At 45.7% G+C, this 22,207-nt stretch overlaps 2 long non-coding RNA genes and 2 other non-coding genes across 4 annotated transcripts; 2 read left to right on the forward strand and 2 right to left on the reverse strand.

Moving 5' to 3' along the window:
• Positions 1 to 1,129: 1,129 nt before the first annotated feature.
• Positions 1,130 to 7,145, reverse strand: LOC107275805 (uncharacterized). Its single transcript, XR_010740570.1, has 15 exons — positions 6,893 to 7,145; positions 6,418 to 6,470; positions 5,707 to 6,339; positions 5,506 to 5,634; positions 5,334 to 5,426; positions 5,142 to 5,258; positions 4,966 to 5,066; positions 4,609 to 4,897; positions 3,907 to 4,118; positions 3,748 to 3,829; positions 2,924 to 3,675; positions 2,668 to 2,839; positions 1,981 to 2,067; positions 1,584 to 1,901; positions 1,130 to 1,497 (listed from the first exon to the last, which is right to left on the reverse strand). It is a non-coding gene; the product is annotated as an uncharacterized protein (transcript).
• An 821-nt stretch (positions 7,146 to 7,966) lies between these two features.
• LOC136355972 (uncharacterized) lies at positions 7,967 to 9,670 on the forward strand. The gene is made up of 6 exons (XR_010740581.1): positions 7,967 to 8,594; positions 8,667 to 8,795; positions 8,875 to 8,967; positions 9,043 to 9,159; positions 9,235 to 9,335; positions 9,404 to 9,670. It is a non-coding gene; the product is annotated as an uncharacterized lncRNA (long non-coding RNA).
• A 574-nt stretch (positions 9,671 to 10,244) lies between these two features.
• On the forward strand, positions 10,245 to 13,451 carry LOC9267638 (uncharacterized). Its single transcript, XR_010740580.1, has 7 exons — positions 10,245 to 10,394; positions 10,472 to 10,553; positions 10,626 to 11,377; positions 11,462 to 11,633; positions 12,234 to 12,320; positions 12,400 to 12,717; positions 12,804 to 13,451. It is a non-coding gene; the product is annotated as an uncharacterized protein (transcript).
• Positions 13,452 to 18,986: 5,535 nt separating this feature from the next.
• Positions 18,987 to 19,832, reverse strand: LOC136355988 (uncharacterized). Its single transcript, XR_010740609.1, has 2 exons — positions 19,643 to 19,832; positions 18,987 to 19,547 (listed from the first exon to the last, which is right to left on the reverse strand). It is a non-coding gene; the product is annotated as an uncharacterized lncRNA (long non-coding RNA).
• Positions 19,833 to 22,207: the final 2,375 nt, after the last annotated feature.

Genomic DNA, 22,207 nt, shown 5'->3' on the forward strand with positions numbered 1-22,207 from the left:
GTCGTCCACAGCGCGATGCCCCTCCTCGACCCACACGTGGTCCGCGGCGAGCTAGGCTCACTTTGCATCCAGGGTCGTCCGCTCTTCCGCCAGGGCTTGAACTTGGGTGTTCAGCCCCTCTCGTACAGTGGAGTCAGCGGCGGCGAGCACCTGCAGAAGTGGCTCCATGCTCGCCGGAGTCGGGGAGGAAAAGGCCGCGGTCCGCCCCCGGGACGACGGGGTACTGCTGGATCCTCCGCGAGACTCGGGGCTGCTCTCGGCCCCCCTTTTGTGAGACCAGCCTCGAGGGCGCCCCAAGCGCCAGGGGGAATGGCTGTCCCTCTCACCCCCCGCTTCGGGTCCTCGGGTAGATTCAGCCTCAGCCTCGACCTCGGGCTCGGGACCGGCCTCGGCCTCGACCTCGGGCTCGAGACCGACCTCGGGCTCGGGACCGACTTCGGCCTCGGCCTCGAGCTCGGGCTCGGGACCGCCCTCGGCCTCGGCCCCAACCTCGGGCTCGAGGCCACCTCCGGCTCCGGCTCTCGAGCCGCGTCTTCCTTCACCCCCTGATCCTGGGTAGTGCTCCGCGTGGGCCCTGGTCCCAGAGCCGCCCTCGGGAGGAGCGTCACCGCTCCTCACGCCGGCGGTAGGTCGGGTTCCGCCTGAGGGTCGCTTGAGATTGGGCCTAGTGTGTGACTTCTGGGCCCCACCGCGAGGCTGCGAAGACCCCGTGGCCTTAGACTGGCCGGACCCAGATTGCCCATGCGAGGGGTCAGACCCTGAGATTCCCTGAGAAGGAATCTCTCTACAAGAGAACCCAGATCATGTTAACAAAAGAAAATGAAGGGACAAGAGAACGGGTAGAGTAAGAGCACCGAAGTGAGCGCCAACAATCATACCTACGGGGAGGGCGGTTGAAGGTCCACTTCGGGGGCTCGATGAAGCTTCCCCGACATGGCTCCGTTTGCCCTATCTTTCGGAGCCGCTTCTTTTTCCGCCCAGCCTCGGGCTCGGCTGGTCGCTTGTGGCCCGCTGGCGAATGATCTGTTGCGCACTCGGCACCCCCTCCACGCGGGGGAGAGGGAGGTCGGGAATACCCTCTTCTGGATGCCACACTTTTTATTTCTGGGTTGCCGAGAACTGTGCATTTGCAGGTATTCCTCCCTGTCAAAAAAGGTAGCGACTCTAGTACGAAAACCAGTACGACCAAAACAGCAAAATGAGAGAGAGAGAGAGAGAGCAGGAAACCATTAAAAAAAAAGGTCACAAACAGGTTCACCACAGCAACATGCTAGCCAAACAATCAGTTTTCCAAACCGACATAGCAGTTCACAAACAACCCAGCAGCCAGCCAAGCAATCCTTCTTCTTCAGGCTGCCTCATCACCTTTTTTTAGGTCCTTTTGTTTTTCTTGATCAATTCAGAAATTTCATTAGGGACAGTTCCAGTATTATTCTTGTGGTTCAATAAGTACGGCAAAAGCCCTAACTTCACATCTTTAATGAATTCATCCTTCACCTGCAAGTCATAAAAAAAAGAGAGAAATGATGTTAGTTCTTTCAGAACTCCATAACAAAATTATAAGGTTAGTTCTTTCAACATACCTCATCATTCTTCTCTAAAAACCGGTTGAAATGTATTTCTCCAGAAGTCCCGAAATTCTCGATGAAATACATTGATGCAAACGCACTATCATTGACCTTTATGTTGGTACCAGTATATGCCACTTTGCGGTCAGGAAATTTTACTTGGTTGTATCCGCATCTTTTTAAAGCTGAGTTTGCTTTGGCTCCCAGATCAATACAAAATGGTTTCACGCTGGCCAAGGTATCTTTGTGGCAAAAAACATGGACCTGGTTTGAGCTTGAAAACACACAACATGCAACAATCCATTCTCCTTGGAAGAGAACAGGGCAGTAAATCTGTAAAAACAAACAATTGTGTAACTTGGTTTTGGGGAATTAACAATTCCAAAAAAAACAGTATTGATGCACAACTTACAGTTGTTTCCTTTAACGTGGTGGTCCTGCTACCTGATCTCAGAACCGGGAGTGCATCCACAATCATTTTCTCCAAATCTTGGCCATCCTGCACATAGGGGGGAACATAAGTTATCTGAACCAGGTACACTGCCTTAACCAGGACTGCCTGGCCTTAACCAGACACAATGACAACCACAACTGTATGGACTTAACCTGGACCTGGACTGTATAACCTTAACCAAACTGTATAGACTTGATTACTAACTTTGAGGCACCTAAAGGATTTTTATTTCAGAAATTGTGGCGCCTCTTATTTATCCAACAATTGAATCTGATTGATAAATTGATGATATATGCCAGGGAGAGTTCATGAAAGTTTGGGATGTACTGCAATAGTGGCACCACAGCAGCCTAATGCCCCTGCTCCCCAACAGTGCATATCTCTTCAGTAGATAGTGAAGTATTTGTATGAAGTGTCACAGATCTGGCCTGGACTTGATTACTAACCTGGACTGTATAACCTTAACCAAACTGTGTGGCCTGGACTTGATTACTAACCTGGTTCACTGATTTAACCAAGTGTGCCTCAACCAGGACTGTATGGCCTTAACCAGTACTGTCTAGGCTTAACCGGACCTAATGCCTTAACCATTCTTAAGTACAATTGTAGTACAATTGTTAAAAAAAACATGGGGAAACCTTTTACCTTCTCTACTGGTGAGAGAAAGATTCTTTTACGTTGGTTGTACGGATATTTATCCAGGACTTTCATTAATAATATAATAAGATCCCTGGCATCCGCACCTCCTTGGAGGGACTGTTCTAATCGAGAACCAGTCATCGAGATCTCTTCAAACTCCAATATAACCTGCTCCTTACTTTTCAAATTGAAAACATAACACATATCAGTATAGCAAGTTCTACTCTAAAAGAATATAATCATAAGGCTTCCAGAAACATACCAACCAATGGCCAGCTGATGAACCAGTTCAAGTATTTCGCCCTTAAGCAACTGGCGGGTTGGTTTATAATGGCCAAAAGGGTCAGCAGTTCTCCGTGGCCTCTGGGTAGAAGATGGTTGCACTGCTGAGGAAACTAACTCCTCCGGTTTCTCCTTTGGTTCCTCCTGCACTGCTGAGGAAACTGGCTCCTCCTCCGCTTTCTCCTTTGGTTGCCTCCTACAATAAAGTTTATCAGGCTTGGCAGTCCTCTTCATGTCAGCCTTGGGAGCTTCTCCAGAGGCAGGCCTCTTGTTTTGATTATCAGTGTTTTTCTGCAGGGGATCAACACCCGAATTCCCAGAGCCATCCAGTTTGGGTGTGGAATAAACAGCCGAAGCCCCAGCCTGGGAATTTTCTCTAGAGGCAGCCCCCGGACTCGAGGCAGCCCTCTCTTGTTGATTTTCATTCATGTCAGCCTTGGAATCTTCTCTAGAGGCAGCCCTCTCTTGTTGATTTTCACTGGGATCAACAACCGGACTCGAGGATCCACCAAAAATTTCTCCACCATCGAAACCCGCATCATCCAAACCCGCATCATCCCGATCCCTGTGAAGAAAACTACTGAGAACAAAATTGCTATATGAGAATTTTTCATCCACGAGCTCAACATCATCATCATCATCATATGAGATTTTTTCTTCCTCATCTCTTTTGTTAAGCTTGTGGTTGACAAGGTCTACGGCAGTTTCAATGCGGATTTTTTCCACCATATCCTGCAATTTTAATTCACAATTAATTCTATGGGATCTTGGATTAGGAACATAAATGTATAATTGTTGAATTACCTTGTTAATTTCACATATCTGCACTGCCTGTGTATCATCGAATTCTTTGATATACAGTAGAACATGAAAACCGCAATCATAGCTGAAAAAATTAGCCACTAAGGTGAGGAAGCAGCAGCAGCAGAAGAAGCAAAGAATATTTTGGTAAATGAGACATACTTGTTTCCTTGACGCTGCACGTCTAGTACTTCACAGATGTATTGAGATCCAGCAATTGATTCTTTTCCCAACTTCTGCAGTGTCTCTAGAATACCACAAATCACTGCCTCTCTGGACTTGCAAGGCAATGAATCGAGGATATAAATGGTGTCCTTCTTGCGTGAGATCACGATCAAGAACCAGTGTTTCTCATGAAGAACAGGTATAAATATCTGCAGGGGGAAATGTCCCATTGTAAAACTCAGAACATACCAAATTAGCTTGCTGACTCTATGGCTTTAACCAGACTTTGTGGACTTAACCATACCTTGTCAGTTCTGTGGACAATGATCTTGCACTAAAAATATACATAAAGGCTAGGGCAACCTCTAAAGTTGTTGCTGCTTTTGCTGAAAGGAGGGAGTTTGACAACATATATCTAGCACATCAGCCCTAAACTGAAAATGCTAAGTCCCTAGTCATGACAAATATATTTAGCATGTCCTATCTATGAGGGGTAAGAAGCCTACTTTCATAATCAAGCTATACTTGCAAACTTGTCACAAAAATAATCATGGCTGCACATAAAAGGATTGACATAGGCATGGTCAAGTTTGCTAACAGCTCACAAATAATATATATAAGCTAGAAAAGTAAAGGATTGATCATGAATACAAGGGTACAAACTACACTTCATTTATAGAAGAAAAATCCATAACCTACCAAATTAGCTTGCTGTCCAAGCTCATCAGCTAATGTACTTGTTCCATGCTCTGGGTCTAACAATTCATACATTGCCTTTTGAGACAATATAACTTTGTCCATGGCTTGACCCTTCCACTCTTGATTCCATAATGCACATTGTATGAACATTATGGAAGTGTTCATGTATCCTTGCTGCTTGAAACATTCTACATAATTACGTTCTGAAACTTCATGGTCCAATATATTAATTTTTATTTTGTCTTGAGTTCTGTCGAGAACATGCTCCTTGTATTGACGAAGAACATCCCTGAAGAGTTTAAGAGAGGTTAATAAGACTATCCAGTAAGAAAACCGCAGAGACCACCTCTTCTTTACCTGCCTACATCAGCACGAATGTTTATCTCATCATTGGACTCCTTATTCGATCTGATCGTCTTCTTCAAAGGACCCTGATCCTCCACTTTCCTCTTCTTAGTCTGAAAGGTGACATGGAATGTATAACATGTATGTACTGATCCAAAAAGTACATATATGGCAAGACTTATACTTACAGCGATCCCCTTCTTCAAAAGACCCTGATCCTTAGAGGTCGTCTTCTTCAAATGACCCTTAGAGATCTTCTTCCAAGGACCCTGATCCTGATCCTCATTCCCTCTCCTCTTCTTTACCTGAAAGACGATATGGAATGTGTAACATGTATGTACTGATCCAGAAAGTACATATATGGCAAGACTTATACTTACAGATTGCTTGTAATTTTCAATATATTCAATGTCGTTAGCTTGAACTTCTAGAATTTCCTGCTGGCCAAACACCGTGTCTTTCCAATCTTTAAGCTAAAAAAGGGCACGGAAGGGAATTTTATTGTTAGATGTCTATGAAATACGTGAATGCATATGCATAATTTGTACATACCTTGACACCTTTCTTAATTGCATCAATCATACTAATCACCTTTTCCTCCGTATAGTGATTCAACCGCGGGGTCTCTATGTCATTTTCTTCAGTTGTTGCAGTAAAGTTTATGTTTTCTAAGAAAAAAAGCTGTCACATACTGTTAGCCATACAACATTGCTGTTCTAAGAAAAGAAAAGAAAATATTTCAAAGATACTTACAACAAAGGACACCGGGCTGGAAACCTTCTGACCTGAATGGAAGGTTTTCAAACATTTGTTCATATGAGCAATTAACTTTTCACACCAATTAGTCTTCACTAGCTTATTTATCTCAGAGACAGCTGTCATGCTTTCGGCTGTAAAATATAATGAAGTGGTTGTAAAGATGGCAAAGTTGAATACAACCCCTATGAAAAGCTTCACTTGCAGCATGTGGTCATTATTGTCCCTAGCATTTTCAGATGCTTTTATAGCATCAGCTAAAACAAAATTATTGCTCTTCCCAGAAGCAGCAGAAAGAGCCTCCTTCACTGTAGTAGTTGATGCAGGAAGATTCTCAGGTACATCTTCCTGACCCATTGGAAGGCCAGTTAAAATATGCAAAGCTTCTTGTGATATCACCAGAGGATGCTTGGGGTCAAGATCAAGCACAACAACATCTTTATTCTGGACCTTTGCGGGCTTGCACAAAGAAGCCGTCCATATGGCAAACTGTTTATCAGGAAGCATTTCCATATTGATGCCAAGAAATGAACCAAATCCAAGACGGTCTATCGTCTTGGTTGCAGTATCTGAAAGTGTCTTTTTTAAATCTGCAAACTGGTTTAGTCGATACCGCGCTTGGTCACCTCCCTTCAATCAAACAAGCAATACTCGTGTCAACCCTTCTCATAAATTAAATGGTGATTAACAGGTTGCAGAGATGAATACCCTTAGAGGTTCCATGTTTTCGTGTAACCACTTGACAGTGAGCTCATCAGTATCTGTAAAATCATAAAGTCAGGATTTGAAAATTAGCTCTAATCTATCCCTAATAATAAAAAAGCAAAATTTCTCTATTATTTTTCAGTTTTCATCTATGTTGATAACTAATGTCTGATGACGTTTTGTTCAGCTTATGTTTTGAAAGAATTAAGCAGGGGGCAGGTGTTCAGTTTATTGACGAATTTGATTATTTATTAAGCAATTGAATTCTAAATTGGAAGCCAACAGAAACAAGCAAAAGGTAATTCTTCAAAAGAAGTCTACTCCCTCTATTCATCTATCTCCTTTATCTAAGCATTTTACCAGTGCGTCTCATAATTGAATGTTGTGGAACTGGAACACAAGACTAATCTCAAGTCCATCCAGACGAAACCCCCGCCATCGTTAGTTATGCAGGCAGGCAGATTGCTTGGGGGCATACCTGGATCGTTCGTGAGGGCAGTCACCCGCGCCGAAGCCCCAGAGTCCTCTTCCGAAGCAGTCCTCGTGCTCCCCGCCGCCTCCATTGCCGCCGCCGCTCCCTCTTCCGAAGCAGTCCTCGTGCTCCCCGCCGCCTCCATTGCCGCCGCCGCTCCCTCTTCCGAAGCAGTCCCCGTGCGCGCCGCCGTGTGCGCGCCGCTCGTATTTGAAGCAGTCCGGTTAAGGCCAGTGAAGCTGGAAGGACAACTGAAGCCGGTTAAGATTGTTTTGACCGGACTGCTTAAAAGCCGGTTAAGCCTTCACATTTCGGCCTGGTTAAGTCCACACGGTCCTGGTTAAGGCACCGGGTCCGGTTAAGCCTAGACAGTACTGGTTAAGGCCATACAGTCTGGTTAAGTCTTGGACCTACTAAAAGCTGAAACATGGCACTAGATGGTAATGTTACTGTACACTCATAACCATCACCATAATGAGTGAAGTGAAACGTGGGTCTTGGGGTGTAGTACCTGACATGAGCAAGAAAGTCAGAAAATTGGATTAGAAGGCACCACAGAAACTTTGTATGGCAGATTTTTTTTAATGTATGTGATCTGTGTAGCCATGTAAAAGAACAAAATTGAAATGTTGTAACCATACTTGTCCTTTGGAAGTTTGTCACAGTACTGTTTGAGAACACTAATGCTGGACACGGTAGTTATTTTGGCTCCTGTTGTGCTTATGTAGTATTCAATTATTTCTTCAGAGGGAAAGAAACTGGGGTGTGAATCCTCAGGCTCTCAGTTTGAAGCAATCTCAGCCATGGAGGTCTTGCTTCTCATAATGGTAGATATTAAATCATTTTGTTTTACATTTCCCCTGCAAAGAACATTGACATTATGGCCTCTTGTAATCATTTTATTGTCATGGAAATCATTGTACCATCACAAGCATATGTAGTTCAGAAAATAGTTCAGATTAAAGGGTTTACTGTTCAATCATTAGTATGATTGTTTATGAAAATATTGTTCAGAAAATATTGTCATGGAAATTTATGAGAAGGGTTGACACGAGTATTGCTTGTTTGATTGAAGGGAGGTGACCAAGCGCGGTATCGACTAAACCAGTTTGCAGATTTAAAAAAGACACTTTCAGATACTGCAACCAAGACGATAGACCGTCTTGGATTTGGTTCATTTCTTGGCATCAATATGGAAATGCTTCCTGATAAACAGTTTGCCATATGGACGGCTTCTTTGTGCAAGCCCGCAAAGGTCCAGAATAAAGATGTTGTTGTGCTTGATCTTGACCCCAAGCATCCTCTGGTGATATCACAAGAAGCTTTGCATATTTTAACTGGCCTTCCAATGGGTCAGGAAGATGTACCTGAGAATCTTCCTGCATCAACTACTACAGTGAAGGAGGCTCTTTCTGCTGCTTCTGGGAAGAGCAATAATTTTGTTTTAGCTGATGCTATAAAAGCATCTGAAAATGCTAGGGACAATAATGACCACATGCTGCAAGTGAAGCTTTTCATAGGGGTTGTATTCAACTTTGCCATCTTTACAACCACTTCATTATATTTTACAGCCGAAAGCATGACAGCTGTCTCTGAGATAAATAAGCTAGTGAAGACTAATTGGTGTGAAAAGTTAATTGCTCATATGAACAAATGTTTGAAAACCTTCCATTCAGGTCAGAAGGTTTCCAGCCCGGTGTCCTTTGTTGTAAGTATCTTTGAAATATTTTCTTTTCTTTTCTTAGAACAGCAATGTTGTATGGCTAACAGTATGTGACAGCTTTTTTTCTTAGAAAACATAAACTTTACTGCAACAACTGAAGAAAATGACATAGAGACCCCGCGGTTGAATCACTATACGGAGGAAAAGGTGATTAGTATGATTGATGCAATTAAGAAAGGTGTCAAGGTATGTACAAATTATGCATATGCATTCACGTATTTCATAGACATCTAACAATAAAATTCCCTTCCGTGCCCTTTTTTAGCTTAAAGATTGGAAAGACACGGTGTTTGGCCAGCAGGAAATTCTAGAAGTTCAAGCTAACGACATTGAATATATTGAAAATTACAAGCAATCTGTAAGTATAAGTCTTGCCATATATGTACTTTCTGGATCAGTACATACATGTTACACATTCCATATCGTCTTTCAGGTAAAGAAGAGGAGAGGGAATGAGGATCAGGATCAGGGTCCTTGGAAGAAGATCTCTAAGGGTCATTTGAAGAAGACGACCTCTAAGGATCAGGGTCTTTTGAAGAAGGGGATCGCTGTAAGTATAAGTCTTGCCATATATGTACTTTTTGGATCAGTACATACATGTTATACATTCCATGTCACCTTTCAGACTAAGAAGAGGAAAGTGGAGGATCAGGGTCCTTTGAAGAAGACGATCAGATCGAATAAGGAGTCCAATGATGAGATAAACATTCGTGCTGATGTAGGCAGGTAAAGAAGAGGTGGTCTCTGCGGTTTTCTTACTGGATAGTCTTATTAACCTCTCTTAAACTCTTCAGGGATGTTCTTCGTCAATACAAGGAGCATGTTCTCGACAGAACTCAAGACAAAATAAAAATTAATATATTGGACCATGAAGTTTCAGAACGTAATTATGTAGAATGTTTCAAGCAGCAAGGATACATGAACACTTCCATAATGTTCATACAATGTGCATTATGGAATCAAGAGTGGAAGGGTCAAGCCATGGACAAAGTTATATTGTCTCAAAAGGCAATGTATGAATTGTTAGACCCAGAGCATGGAACAAGTACATTAGCTGATGAGCTTGGACAGCAAGCTAATTTGGTAGGTTATGGATTTTTCTTCTATAAATGAAGTGTAGTTTGTACCCTTGTATTCATGATCAATCCTTTACTTTTCTAGCTTATATATATTATTTGTGAGCTGTTAGCAAACTTGACCATGCCTATGTCAATCCTTTTATGTGCAGCCATGATTATTTTTGTGACAAGTTTGCAAGTATAGCTTGATTATGAAAGTAGGCTTCTTACCCCTCATAGATAGGACATGCTAAATATATTTGTCATGACTAGGGACTTAGCATTTTCAGTTTAGGGCTGATGTGCTAGATATATGTTGTCAAACTCCCTCCTTTCAGCAAAAGCAGCAACAACTTTAGAGGTTGCCCTAGCCTTTATGTATATTTTTAGTGCAAGATCATTGTCCACAGAACTGACAAGGTATGGTTAAGTCCACAAAGTCTGGTTAAAGCCATAGAGTCAGCAAGCTAATTTGGTATGTTCTGAGTTTTACAATGGGACATTTCCCCCTGCAGATATTTATACCTGTTCTTCATGAGGAACACTGGTTCTTGATCGTGATCTCACGCAAGAAGGACACCATTTATATCCTCGATTCATTGCCTTGCAAGTCCAGAGAGGCAGTGATTTGTGGTATTCTAGAGACACTGCAGAAGTTGGGAAAAGAATCAATTGCTGGATCTCAATACATCTGTGAAGTACTAGACGTGCAGCGTCAAGGAAACAAGTATGTCTCATTTACCAAAATATTCTTTGCTTCTTCTGCTGCTGCTGCTTCCTCACCTTAGTGGCTAATTTTTTCAGCTATGATTGCGGTTTTCATGTTCTACTGTATATCAAAGAATTCGATGATACACAGGCAGTGCAGATATGTGAAATTAACAAGGTAATTCAACAATTATACATTTATGTTCCTAATCCAAGATCCCATAGAATTAATTGTGAATTAAAATTGCAGGATATGGTGGAAAAAATCCGCATTGAAACTGCCGTAGACCTTGTCAACCACAAGCTTAACAAAAGAGATGAGGAAGAAAAAATCTCATATGATGATGATGATGATGTTGAGCTCGTGGATGAAAAATTCTCATATAGCAATTTTGTTCTCAGTAGTTTTCTTCACAGGGATCGGGATGATGCGGGTTTGGATGATGCGGGTTTCGATGGTGGAGAAATTTTTGGTGGATCCTCGAGTCCGGTTGTTGATCCCAGTGAAAATCAACAAGAGAGGGCTGCCTCTAGAGAAGATTCCAAGGCTGACATGAATGAAAATCAACAAGAGAGGGCTGCCTCGAGTCCGGGGGCTGCCTCTAGAGAAAATTCCCAGGCTGGGGCTTCGGCTGTTTATTCCACACCCAAACTGGATGGCTCTGGGAATTCGGGTGTTGATCCCCTGCAGAAAAACACTGATAATCAAAACAAGAGGCCTGCCTCTGGAGAAGCTCCCAAGGCTGACATGAAGAGGACTGCCAAGCCTGATAAACTTTATTGTAGGAGGCAACCAAAGGAGAAAGCGGAGGAGGAGCCAGTTTCCTCAGCAGTGCAGGAGGAACCAAAGGAGAAACCGGAGGAGTTAGTTTCCTCAGCAGTGCAACCATCTTCTACCCAGAGGCCACGGAGAACTGCTGACCCTTTTGGCCATTATAAACCAACCCGCCAGTTGCTTAAGGGCGAAATACTTGAACTGGTTCATCAGCTGGCCATTGGTTGGTATGTTTCTGGAAGCCTTATGATTATATTCTTTTAGAGTAGAACTTGCTATACTGATATGTGTTATGTTTTCAATTTGAAAAGTAAGGAGCAGGTTATATTGGAGTTTGAAGAGATCTCGATGACTGGTTCTCGATTAGAACAGTCCCTCCAAGGAGGTGCGGATGCCAGGGATCTTATTATATTATTAATGAAAGTCCTGGATAAATATCCGTACAACCAACGTAAAAGAATCTTTCTCTCACCAGTAGAGAAGGTAAAAGGTTTCCCCATGTTTTTTTTAACAATTGTACTACAATTGTACTTAAGAATGGTTAAGGCATTAGGTCCGGTTAAGCCTAGACAGTACTGGTTAAGGCCATACAGTCCTGGTTGAGGCACACTTGGTTAAATCAGTGAACCAGGTTAGTAATCAAGTCCAGGCCACACAGTTTGGTTAAGGTTATACAGTCCAGGTTAGTAATCAAGTCCAGGCCAGATCTGTGACACTTCATACAAATACTTCACTATCTACTGAAGAGATATGCACTGTTGGGGAGCAGGGGCATTAGGCTGCTGTGGTGCCACTATTGCAGTACATCCCAAACTTTCATGAACTCTCCCTGGCATATATCATCAATTTATCAATCAGATTCAATTGTTGGATAAATAAGAGGCGCCACAATTTCTGAAATAAAAATCCTTTAGGTGCCTCAAAGTTAGTAATCAAGTCTATACAGTTTGGTTAAGGTTATACAGTCCAGGTCCAGGTTAAGTCCATACAGTTGTGGTTGTCATTGTGTCTGGTTAAGGCCAGGCAGTCCTGGTTAAGGCAGTGTACCTGGTTCAGATAACTTATGTTCCCCCCTATGTGCAGGATGGCCAAGATTTGGAGAAAATGATTGTGGATGCACTCCCGGTTCTGAGATCAGGTAGCAGGACCACCACGTTAAAGGAAACAACTGTAAGTTGTGCATCAATACTGTTTTTTTTGGAATTGTTAATTCCCCAAAACCAAGTTACACAATTGTTTGTTTTTACAGATTTACTGCCCTGTTCTCTTCCAAGGAGAATGGATTGTTGCATGTTGTGTGTTTTCAAGCTCAAACCAGGTCCATGTTTTTTGCCACAAAGATACCTTGGCCAGCGTGAAACCATTTTGTATTGATCTGGGAGCCAAAGCAAACTCAGCTTTAAAAAGATGCGGATACAACCAAGTAAAATTTCCTGACCGCAAAGTGGCATATACTGGTACCAACATAAAGGTCAATGATAGTGCGTTTGCATCAATGTATTTCATCGAGAATTTCGGGACTTCTGGAGAAATACATTTCAACCGGTTTTTAGAGAAGAATGATGAGGTATGTTGAAAGAACTAACCTTATAATTTTGTTATGGAGTTCTGAAAGAACTAACATCATTTCTCTCTTTTTTTTATGACTTGCAGGTGAAGGATGAATTCATTAAAGATGTGAAGTTAGGGCTTTTGCCGTACTTATTGAACCACAAGAATAATACTGGAACTGTCCCTAATGAAATTTCTGAATTGATCAAGAAAAACAAAAGGACCTAAAAAAAGGTGATGAGGCAGCCTGAAGAAGAAGGATTGCTTGGCTGGCTGCTGGGTTGTTTGTGAACTGCTATGTCGGTTTGGAAAACTGATTGTTTGGCTAGCATGTTGCTGTGGTGAACCTGTTTGTGACCTTTTTTTTTAATGGTTTCCTGCTCTCTCTCTCTCTCATTTTGCTGTTTTGGTCGTACTGGTTTTCGTAGCAATTGTTGATCTCAAATCAAGAATCAGTGATTTGGAGACTCAACGGAAGCTGCTGAACCCTTCCCCAGAACCCCACTCAAGTGGGAGCCGCCTGGCATTGGGTCTGCCCGGTTGCAAGCATGGTGGACGGGAAATGATGAAAGTACCTCAGCGGCTGAAATTTAGTGTTTGTTATTTAGAGTTGGTTTAGGATCGTGGACTGGAAGTACTCTTTGAACTGAACTATTTGTTGGGGTTTGTCACTGAACTGTTGGGTCTCCTACTGTCATGTATTCTATACTCTTTTTTTTCCTTTACAAATTCAGCCATGCTGTTGGGTCTGGTTAAGGGAGTTGATCTGGTTAAGGCACTGAATCTGGTTAACGGACTGGGTCTGGTTAAGGGAGTGCCCCTGGTTAAGGCAGTTGATCTGGTTAAGGCACTGGTTAAGGCCACACAGATCTAATGACTTAACCGGACCCAGTGCCTTGACCAGGCCTGTATGCCCTCAACCGGATTCACTGCCTTGCATATGTACATGTACTAAGTTAACGGACTGCCCCTGGTTAAGGCAGTTGATCTGGTTAAGGCACTTGATCTGGTTAAGGGAGTTGGGCCTGGTTAAGGGAGTTGGGTCTGGTTAAGGGAGTTGATCTGGTTAAGGCACTGAATCTGGTTAACGGACTGGGTCTGGTTAAGGGAGTGCCCAGGCACAGGCCAACCATGCCTGTCATGATGGGCATAGTAGGGTAAAATCGTCAGGAGTCGGCACGGCATGACAACGATACGGTACGACTAGAGAATCTGTGATCTTAGGGTATTCAACACGGCTCCATCATGATGTGCTCCATTGGCCCGACGTGCTCCATTTCACCCTCACCTGCTCCATTTCACCGGGAGATGCTCCGTTTACCAGCCTGGCCCCGATAGGTTTACTAGCGTGGCCCGTAGCTTTACCAGCGTGGCCCAGCCCCGGGACTTTAGTTTTTATAAGAACCTGGCACCGAACCAACTTATCTGCAACCCTGACACCAGCAAGCACGGGCAAATTGCTCGTCAAAACCAAAGGGCGTTAGCCATTCCACAGTTCACCACACAGTTCAAGTTCAAGTTCACCACACAGTTCAGCAGCAACACATAATTACACAATACAAGTCTTTAAAAAGATAAAATAAAAGTTCCAGCAACATCACAGATTCCAGCTCCCAGCAGCAGTCCCGTGCAAATGAAAAGAACAGAGAAGCTATATAGACTTTGGTCTCTGGAAGACATCCATTCATCTTCGCGGCTTCCACAGATCAAGTGATCATGACTTCATCTTTGGTACACGCATCGATTTGGACTTTTTCGATGGTACACACATCGATTTGGACTTTGAAGCTCTATGGTCCTTTGGCTGTTTGTCCAAACTAAACTCCATTTTGTACTTTTTGTGCTCTACACATTCATTTCCTCCACTCTCAGGTACAAATTTATTCTTAGTTGCACTGTTAATTAGTAACATGATGTATGGGGCATATGGCATTCTCTTTGTACAGTGCCTGTGATTGTTTCCCATCTCCTCGAACATCATGTCTACAATGTCAAAAGGCTTCTTGAACAAAATATGATACTCTAGGGCCCTAATTAATGCGTGCATCGAGCCTTTATCTCCAATCACAGGATGGATAGTCTTTCTAATAATCCGGTTTAATGAATTCACTTGATTGCCATCTGCACTCTTCAACTCTTCTTCTTGTGCATCAGTCAAATGCTTAATCTTAGTAACGTGCTCAGACGGAACAAGTAGAACCTTCTGACAAAATCTCTTAGTGACAGTAATCTTCTTATTTCTGCCTGTCATCCATGTCAGCGAGGTCCTACTTTCATTTATGGACAATGTGGAGTAGAACTGTTTGATCAGCTCTTCATGCCAGTTCTGTTTTATAGCCATCAATTCATGAAGACCAACGTCACGACATGCTTCCTCAACATATGGCATCGCCGGTAAATCTCTGATATTTTTCCAATCAATCCATTTGTTATCAGCACATTGCTTCTTGCTAAAAATATTGTTGTATAAAACCATATGCTCAATGGACCAAAAACGCTCATCACTTGCAGATCTGTCCTGTTCATATAAACATTTAACCAATTTCGAAGACTTCTTCCTTTTTGATTTTTCGTACCTCACAGGCGTCATGGCTACAGCCTCAGCATGTTGGGGCAAACCATCCAGAAAGTCAATATTAGGAGAGTCTTCTTCCTCTAGTGCAGTGAGTGGAAGAGCACCTGGAGCAAACTGACTGAGACGGGCCCTCTTCCTTGAAGGACTGGGCGAGAGCTGAGCAAGATGCACTTGCTCTGTATGTGCAGACTCTACAACCTCTTCATCTGTGAGTTGTTCACCTGAAGCAAACTGACCGGCAGGCAGGTCCTCCTGCAAAGAATGGATCCTCTTCTTTGAAAGATTGGGCGAGAGCTGATCAAAACGCGCCTGACATGTCTTCTCTGCAGCCCCTTCTGCCTGCACAGGCACCTGCTCTGCATATCATGTTACTTTCATCCCGTGCAGATTCCGTTTCCCCTTTGGGTCGCCGGCGGAATCGTCTCCAGATTCGTGGCTCGATCCGGGCGCCCTTGAGCCACCGCCGCCTGAACCGCCGGCACGGCTCCGGCCCGCGGTCGCGCCACTACTTCCCCCGCCGACGGCGCTACCACTGGCGCCACCTCGGCTGGACCGGCTCCTGTCGGCGCCGATGGCTGACATCACGGCCAGGATGCTCTCCCGGTCGCGGTCGCAGCAGAGGGAAAGAATCCCATCGGGAATTAGTGTTGGCTCGACGGAGTCTAGGCCCAGCACCGGCCGAATCACCCTCTTCACGTCCTCCTCACCCCAGTCCCAGCGCTCGCCCACATGCGTCCGCATAGGGTCGTTGGGACCAGTGTATTTCCAAGCTCCACGGGATCGTTCCTAGAGAGGCGCGATGCGGCAGCGGAAGTAATCGCCGAAGACCATCGCCCCCGTGAGGCCCAAACTCCGCAGGCCCCTGAGGCGATCCCACACCGCGTCATACTCCTCGCCCAACTCCGACGTCGCCAGCCATGCGGCAGACCTTTCGGGAGGGCCAGCGGGAACTTGAAGTCCCGGATGGTCCGGCAACACGGTGTAGAACCAGTCCTTCTTCCAGTCCTCCCATTTCTTGCGGAGGTGGCTCTCAATGTACTGGCCCGCTGTGCTCGGGCTAGGCTGGAAGTAGCATCCCCCCACCACTGCGCCTTGCAGCAGCTGCGGGATGAAGAAGGCCTGGAACAACCGCATCGTCGGTCGCACCCCAATGAACATCTCGCACAAATGCGCGAAGATGGCTAGCGTCATCACGGCATTAGGTGCGAGATGCAAGGCATGAATCTCGTAGAAATCCAGAACTTCATGGAAGAATCTGGAGAACGGCGGGATCAAGCCCGCCATGGCGAAGGACAAGAGGTGCACAGACCGCCCCGGGTATCGCGGCCGCGGCCGCGACTCTCCCGCCCGCACGACGGCACCTTCCGGCATGATCTTGCGAGGGAGGCTAAGGTGCCTGTCTGCCGTGATGCGGGAGGAAGGGAGCACTGCGTCGCCGGCGTCTTGGGCCATGGCAACCGGCGGAGAGATGGTGGAGAGCGAGGAGCACGAGACAGTATGAGTTGGCGAGAATATTAGGATTCGAGAAGCGAAAGGACGAGTGGGCGGTTGGCAAAAGGAAGAAGGCATAGACTCCTCCTCTGCCCCCTTTTATCCTCGCCTCACCCGCGCTCGCCTCCTCTTTTCGCACCCCCATAACTGCCCTCACGATCTTCGCGCCCGCATTTGTCTCTTTGCATCTCGCGCCCAATCGTCACGTTGCCCGTTGTATCCGCTTCCGCCTTTAGTGTGCCTGTCAGAGGCACACTCGAGGTGGAGTGCGGAACGGCCATAAGCGCAAGTTGGGCAAACCGTCACCGCTACCGCCACAGGAGTAGCAGGCGAGAGAATCGAGGCGTGGTCTAAGTGACCCCCCGATTATCGCGCCTCAAGCATCTTCTTCATGAGCGCAGTCAGAGGTGGTCAAACCGCTGTCATGATTGGTGCGCCAACCTGGCCACGCGATGGTATCCTTTTGGATTCCCAGTCGGGCCCACAACCCTCGCTTGAGGAGACGTGAGGCGCCATGTCAGAACGATCCCAGGAAATCGATATCTGATATAGCGCCGGGGGCTACTGTCGGAGATATGGGCCCGGGGGTATGTGGAGTAGAGGGGAATTACTTTCCCTCCGGCTACGTGACTCCGCAGGTTGGCCCCACTCGCGCGCCACGCGAGTCGTAGAAGCGCCGGGGGGGGCCTCGGGGTATGACGTCACCCCCTCGGGCTCTCCCACGGCTTCGCCCCGAGGCCCTCACCCGGCCGCCGCGCGGCAGAGGGAGAGAGCAAGAGGGGAGCGCAGGCTGAACAGCCATAAATGTGCGACGCCCCAACTGTCCCTCACCGCATTTAATGCGGTCAGGGCAGACGTGCGGCGCGCCTAGCTAACCCCTGTCCATCAGATGTGACCGGTCTGTGACCGGCCCGTCTCCGTCACATCCGATGGATAAGGCAATCATGTCCTCACATCGCCCATGTCCTCGGCGGAGTGGGGGTGGGTATGACCCGTCACATCCGGGCGCCACTCGAGGAAGGGCTGTTGCATGTCATCGTTCATTTATGAGGGAATGACAGGGCAGTCCCCCGTGTCAGGCAGGGGACAGCGCCGGGTTCCGCGCAAGAATCGGTTATTGCTTAGCTTCCGGGAGAAGGCACAGTTTGAAGCAAAAAAAAGGTGGTGTGGGGTTTCCCCCTCCCCATGGAGGGTAGGTAGAGGCGGCACATGTGGTATCCCCTTAAGCTATAAAAGGAGGACCCTGCCCACTGAGAAAGGGGACGAGGCCCAGAAAGCCTGAACCCCAGAAGAGAGGAAGCAATTGCGCCCTCTGGAGTAAAGAAATCCTTGTAAAACTCATCCATAATCCCAAACACAGGAGTAGGGTGTTACGCTCTATAGCGGCCCGAACCTGTATAATCCGACCACGTGCATCCACTCCTGGTAGTCCTAGGGACGAGCAAGCAACAATCGAGAGACGAGCCTCCGCCCCCGGCCGAACTCACGAAAGGGGGGTCTCACGATTCCCCGCTATTGAGGGACTTCCCTCGACAGCCGGGATGTTACATCCTTAGCACTACAGAGAGATGAAAAAAGAAAAGAGGAAGCTGTTGGCTGTCCTGTCAGTACGAGTGAGCGATGGGCTGTCAATATGCTCAGCTCATGTGTGAATTACTCCCTCCATCCCAAAATATAAAGGATTATGGAGGAATATGATACATTATATATTTAGATTCATAGTATTAGAATGTGTCACATCTTTTCAAAAACCTTTTTATTATGAAATGGATGGAATAATCTCTTGCCTCCCGATAGGACTGTCAATAATATATGGGCTTTCCTTCATAATCCTGTTATACATGCTGTTTTTCTCTTGGACATCACCAATGTTTACTAAACTAGGTGATATCTCGCGTGTTGCTGCGGGACATATAGATAACTTTGAAGAATTATGGCTCCAGCAAAGATTTCAGTATGTTGCAATTCAAGATATAAGCTTTCTTAAAGAAGCATGGCTACAGGCCTCAGCAAGCATGCAGACGAAGTTAATTACTTTGACAAAAACCAACTGCACCAGAAAAGTCTGAACAGAAACTTGCAAATGTAAGCTACCAGGGGCCAGGCAAAGTACCGATTGTAGCTAACATATTGCATTTAACTCAAAAGAATTAGTACAGTTTGTTGACAAAAGGAAGTGAAATTCTATAAGAGCACTTGAATTATCGTGTTCTCATTAATTTCCTGGCATATAAATCATCACATTTACTCATAATCATTAGCTAAAAGGATGTTAAATATTCCCGGTAAAGAAAATCAACTTATGAGATCGTGAAAGTTTGATGTAACAGGAGAAAAAAAAGAATACAGTAGTATAGACATCAGCTTTACCAAAAGCTGATAATTTTGGATCCAGCCAATGAACTCAACGTAGGAGAATAAGGGGAAAGAAAATGTACCTCATCCAAATACTAATGGGAGTAGGAAAGGTAAACACTAGGAAGACACCAATCGCCCGATGTCAGGAGCTCCAAATGAAATCATGTTGACGAAGGACAAATTAGCTGTGAACCCTGCATATATGCCCTATATAGATCCCATTCCCAGCCAAGATCGACCAATATTTTCTGAATCGAAAGATCAAATCAATGCCCTGATAATCCATATGAGCCACCAGATGAATTGGACGGGAACTTGATGAAAGCCCTAATAATCCACATGAGTACTGATAACATATTGTGGTGAGCGCTGCGCCGGGATTGAAAGCCTGCATGCTCGCAGAGCATCGGGAGGGGCTCGTGCTGAAAGAGAAAGCATCGATATTTAGCATTAAGAGAGGAATGGAATGAGTGCAAGAATGATGATACGTCTGGAGAATAAATGAAATTAACTATACCTAATTGCTCTAGCCCATGGCTCGGTGGCAGTCGATTAGTCAATTTGAGGCTTGCCGTTAAGTGAGTGAGGGTTGGTGGAGAATTTGATGGAGGTCTGCCTCAAGTCCCTGGATGATGGAGCCTGGAGGACCGCGCGCTGCGCAAGAGATCCGCTCGCCTTCCATCAGCCGCCCATCATGCAAATCAGCCGCCGTCGCCATGCAGTCCCGAACGATGCCAATCACACAAAACCCTAGGCCTTAGGTTACTTTCAACCATTTGGGCCAGGAAGCAAGCAGACGTGGGCCTCATCGGGTGGGCCTTGTATTGCACGTGATGCATTTTCCTTTTTTCCGACTAATCTTGTCCATCCAACGGCTGCAAAGTGACCTAATACATCGATCCAGCGGCTGACAACTGATGATGACGTGGCTTCACCAGAAGGCAGGAAAATGACATTAACTACAATAAGTGGGGATCAACTATATAGATATATAGGATAAGGGTGGACCCTACGTCAGTAGATATTAGTTGTTGTTGTTGTAGCCACAATGGTGAAAGAAAAAAATAGATAGTAAGCTGGACCCCACAGTCACTAGCCATGAGAGAAAGATGAGAGAAATCATTTGTTTATTCCTTATGATGAGATAGTAAGCCTATTACCTTGTATTAGTTACTCTTACTACTCTCACAATGTATACAACCTCGTGGTAGTAGTATTTTATTCCTTACTATCCACTTTAGATGCACATTGTGGATGCCCACTTTTATGTCATCAACGCTTCAAAACTGTCACTCCCCCGTCTAATTTTAAGTGCAACCATGAGTTTCTGTGTACAACTTTGATTATCCGTCTTATTTGAATTTTTCTTATGATTAGTATTTTTATTGTTATAAGATGATAAAACATAAATAATAATTTATGCGTGACTTATGTTCTCAAATTTTTTTAAATAAGACGGATGGTTAAAATTGGGCACGGAAAATTATGGCTGCATTTATAATAGGACGGAGGACTACAACTGAAGAATCACCCAGTGGCGGATCTAGCATGGGGGCGGCGGGGTCTCGAGCCCCCACTACTGGCGTGAAGACTATGAGAGACCCCATGAAGACCCCACTAAAATTTTTTACCATATGTAAATGGGAGGGTGGACTGTAACTCTATCTAGTTTGCTCAGACCCCACTGCTATTTATTTCTATATCCGCCACTGGAATCACCCCTATGTTCCAACCTGGCATCAGGACAGAATAATGAATGTTTCGTAGGAAAGGCTTATCTGTGTAAATCCTGTTGATTGGCCTTAAAACACAATTTGTTAAAATTATGTAGTTTAGGTGGCACCCCGTTGGCACCGTTGTAGTTTAGTAATGATGGATGAGAAGTACGTTGGTGACATCCACAGAACCCACGAGGACGAAGTTGGTTCCCCCAAATCAAAGGAATAAGCTCATTTTGACTCTCTTACCTAGTGAGTGAATCGGATTTGTATCCTTAAACCGTAATACCAGATATCTCCCCCCTCCCCCCGAAACTAATAAAACAGGTGTAAATTAACTCCCTAGGTGGTTTTGTAGGATGGTTTTGCTGACGTGACGCTTAGGAGGCTTTAAAGTTAAAAAAAATGTGGGGCCCATGTGTCATCCTCTATCTCTTTCTTCTTTCTCCCCGCTCTCTCTCCCTTCTCGCTTTCTTGATCTTCCTCTCCCCTTCGGCCTTCTGCAAGCTACATCAGCGCTGGAGCAGTGGCAACGGCGATGGGTGGCGAGTGGAGTGGTGGCGGCGCTTCGGGCAGCGGCGGCAAAGAAGACAGCATGCACTCAAGGGCCAGAGTGGCGGCGACCGACGGGAGGGTTGGCGCTCGAGCGGCAGTGATGGGACAGGGGCCAGAACTGGAGCGGCGGCGGAGAGGCATAGCTCCACCGGATTTGCTCCCTCGGACGTCACGTACAAATCCTGTGGGCATGGCATCTTAGACGGCAAGGTCAACGGGTGCATCCATCGACATCACCGCCACGCCGCATCCGTGTCTCTTCCCCTTCAGCTCTTCCCGCCGTCCACGGTACCCTCCCCCTCCTCTCCGAGCGAGTAGCCGCCGGCGCCCCACGCAGGAAAGGCCCATGCCACCTACGTCGCCGCATCCATCGCCGTTGGTGACGGGGTGCCTAACTAAGAGTCGCCCCGAGCCCATCACCCCCCCACTCATTTGCAGCCTCGACCAACTCGCTTGCTCTGTTGCCGTCGCCAGAGACAGGGTGCCTGGCCAAGAGCTGCCCCCGAGCCCGGCCCGGAGCAGCCTTTAAAAGGAGGAGGGCGATGAAGCCGCGTCAAAGATGGCGGCGAAGCGGTGCCCTAGACAGCCATCGCCATCGCCGCCACTTGCTCTGCTGTTTTTCTTGGGAAAAGATAGAGAGGAAGATGAGAGCTGACAAATGGGCCCCATGTTTTTATATTTTCTCCTAATCACTTGATGTGTGCCTTCTCTGTATTTTGGTGACTGGGCTGATATGTCAGCATAATGGACAAAGTCAGCATGCACGTCAGCAAAACCGCCCTCTAAAACCGTCAACGGAGTCAAATTGC

The sequence above is a fragment of the Oryza sativa genome, chromosome 4 (genome assembly GCF_034140825.1).
Source record: "Oryza sativa Japonica Group chromosome 4, ASM3414082v1".
Classification (NCBI taxonomy): Eukaryota; Viridiplantae; Streptophyta; class Magnoliopsida; order Poales; family Poaceae; genus Oryza; species Oryza sativa.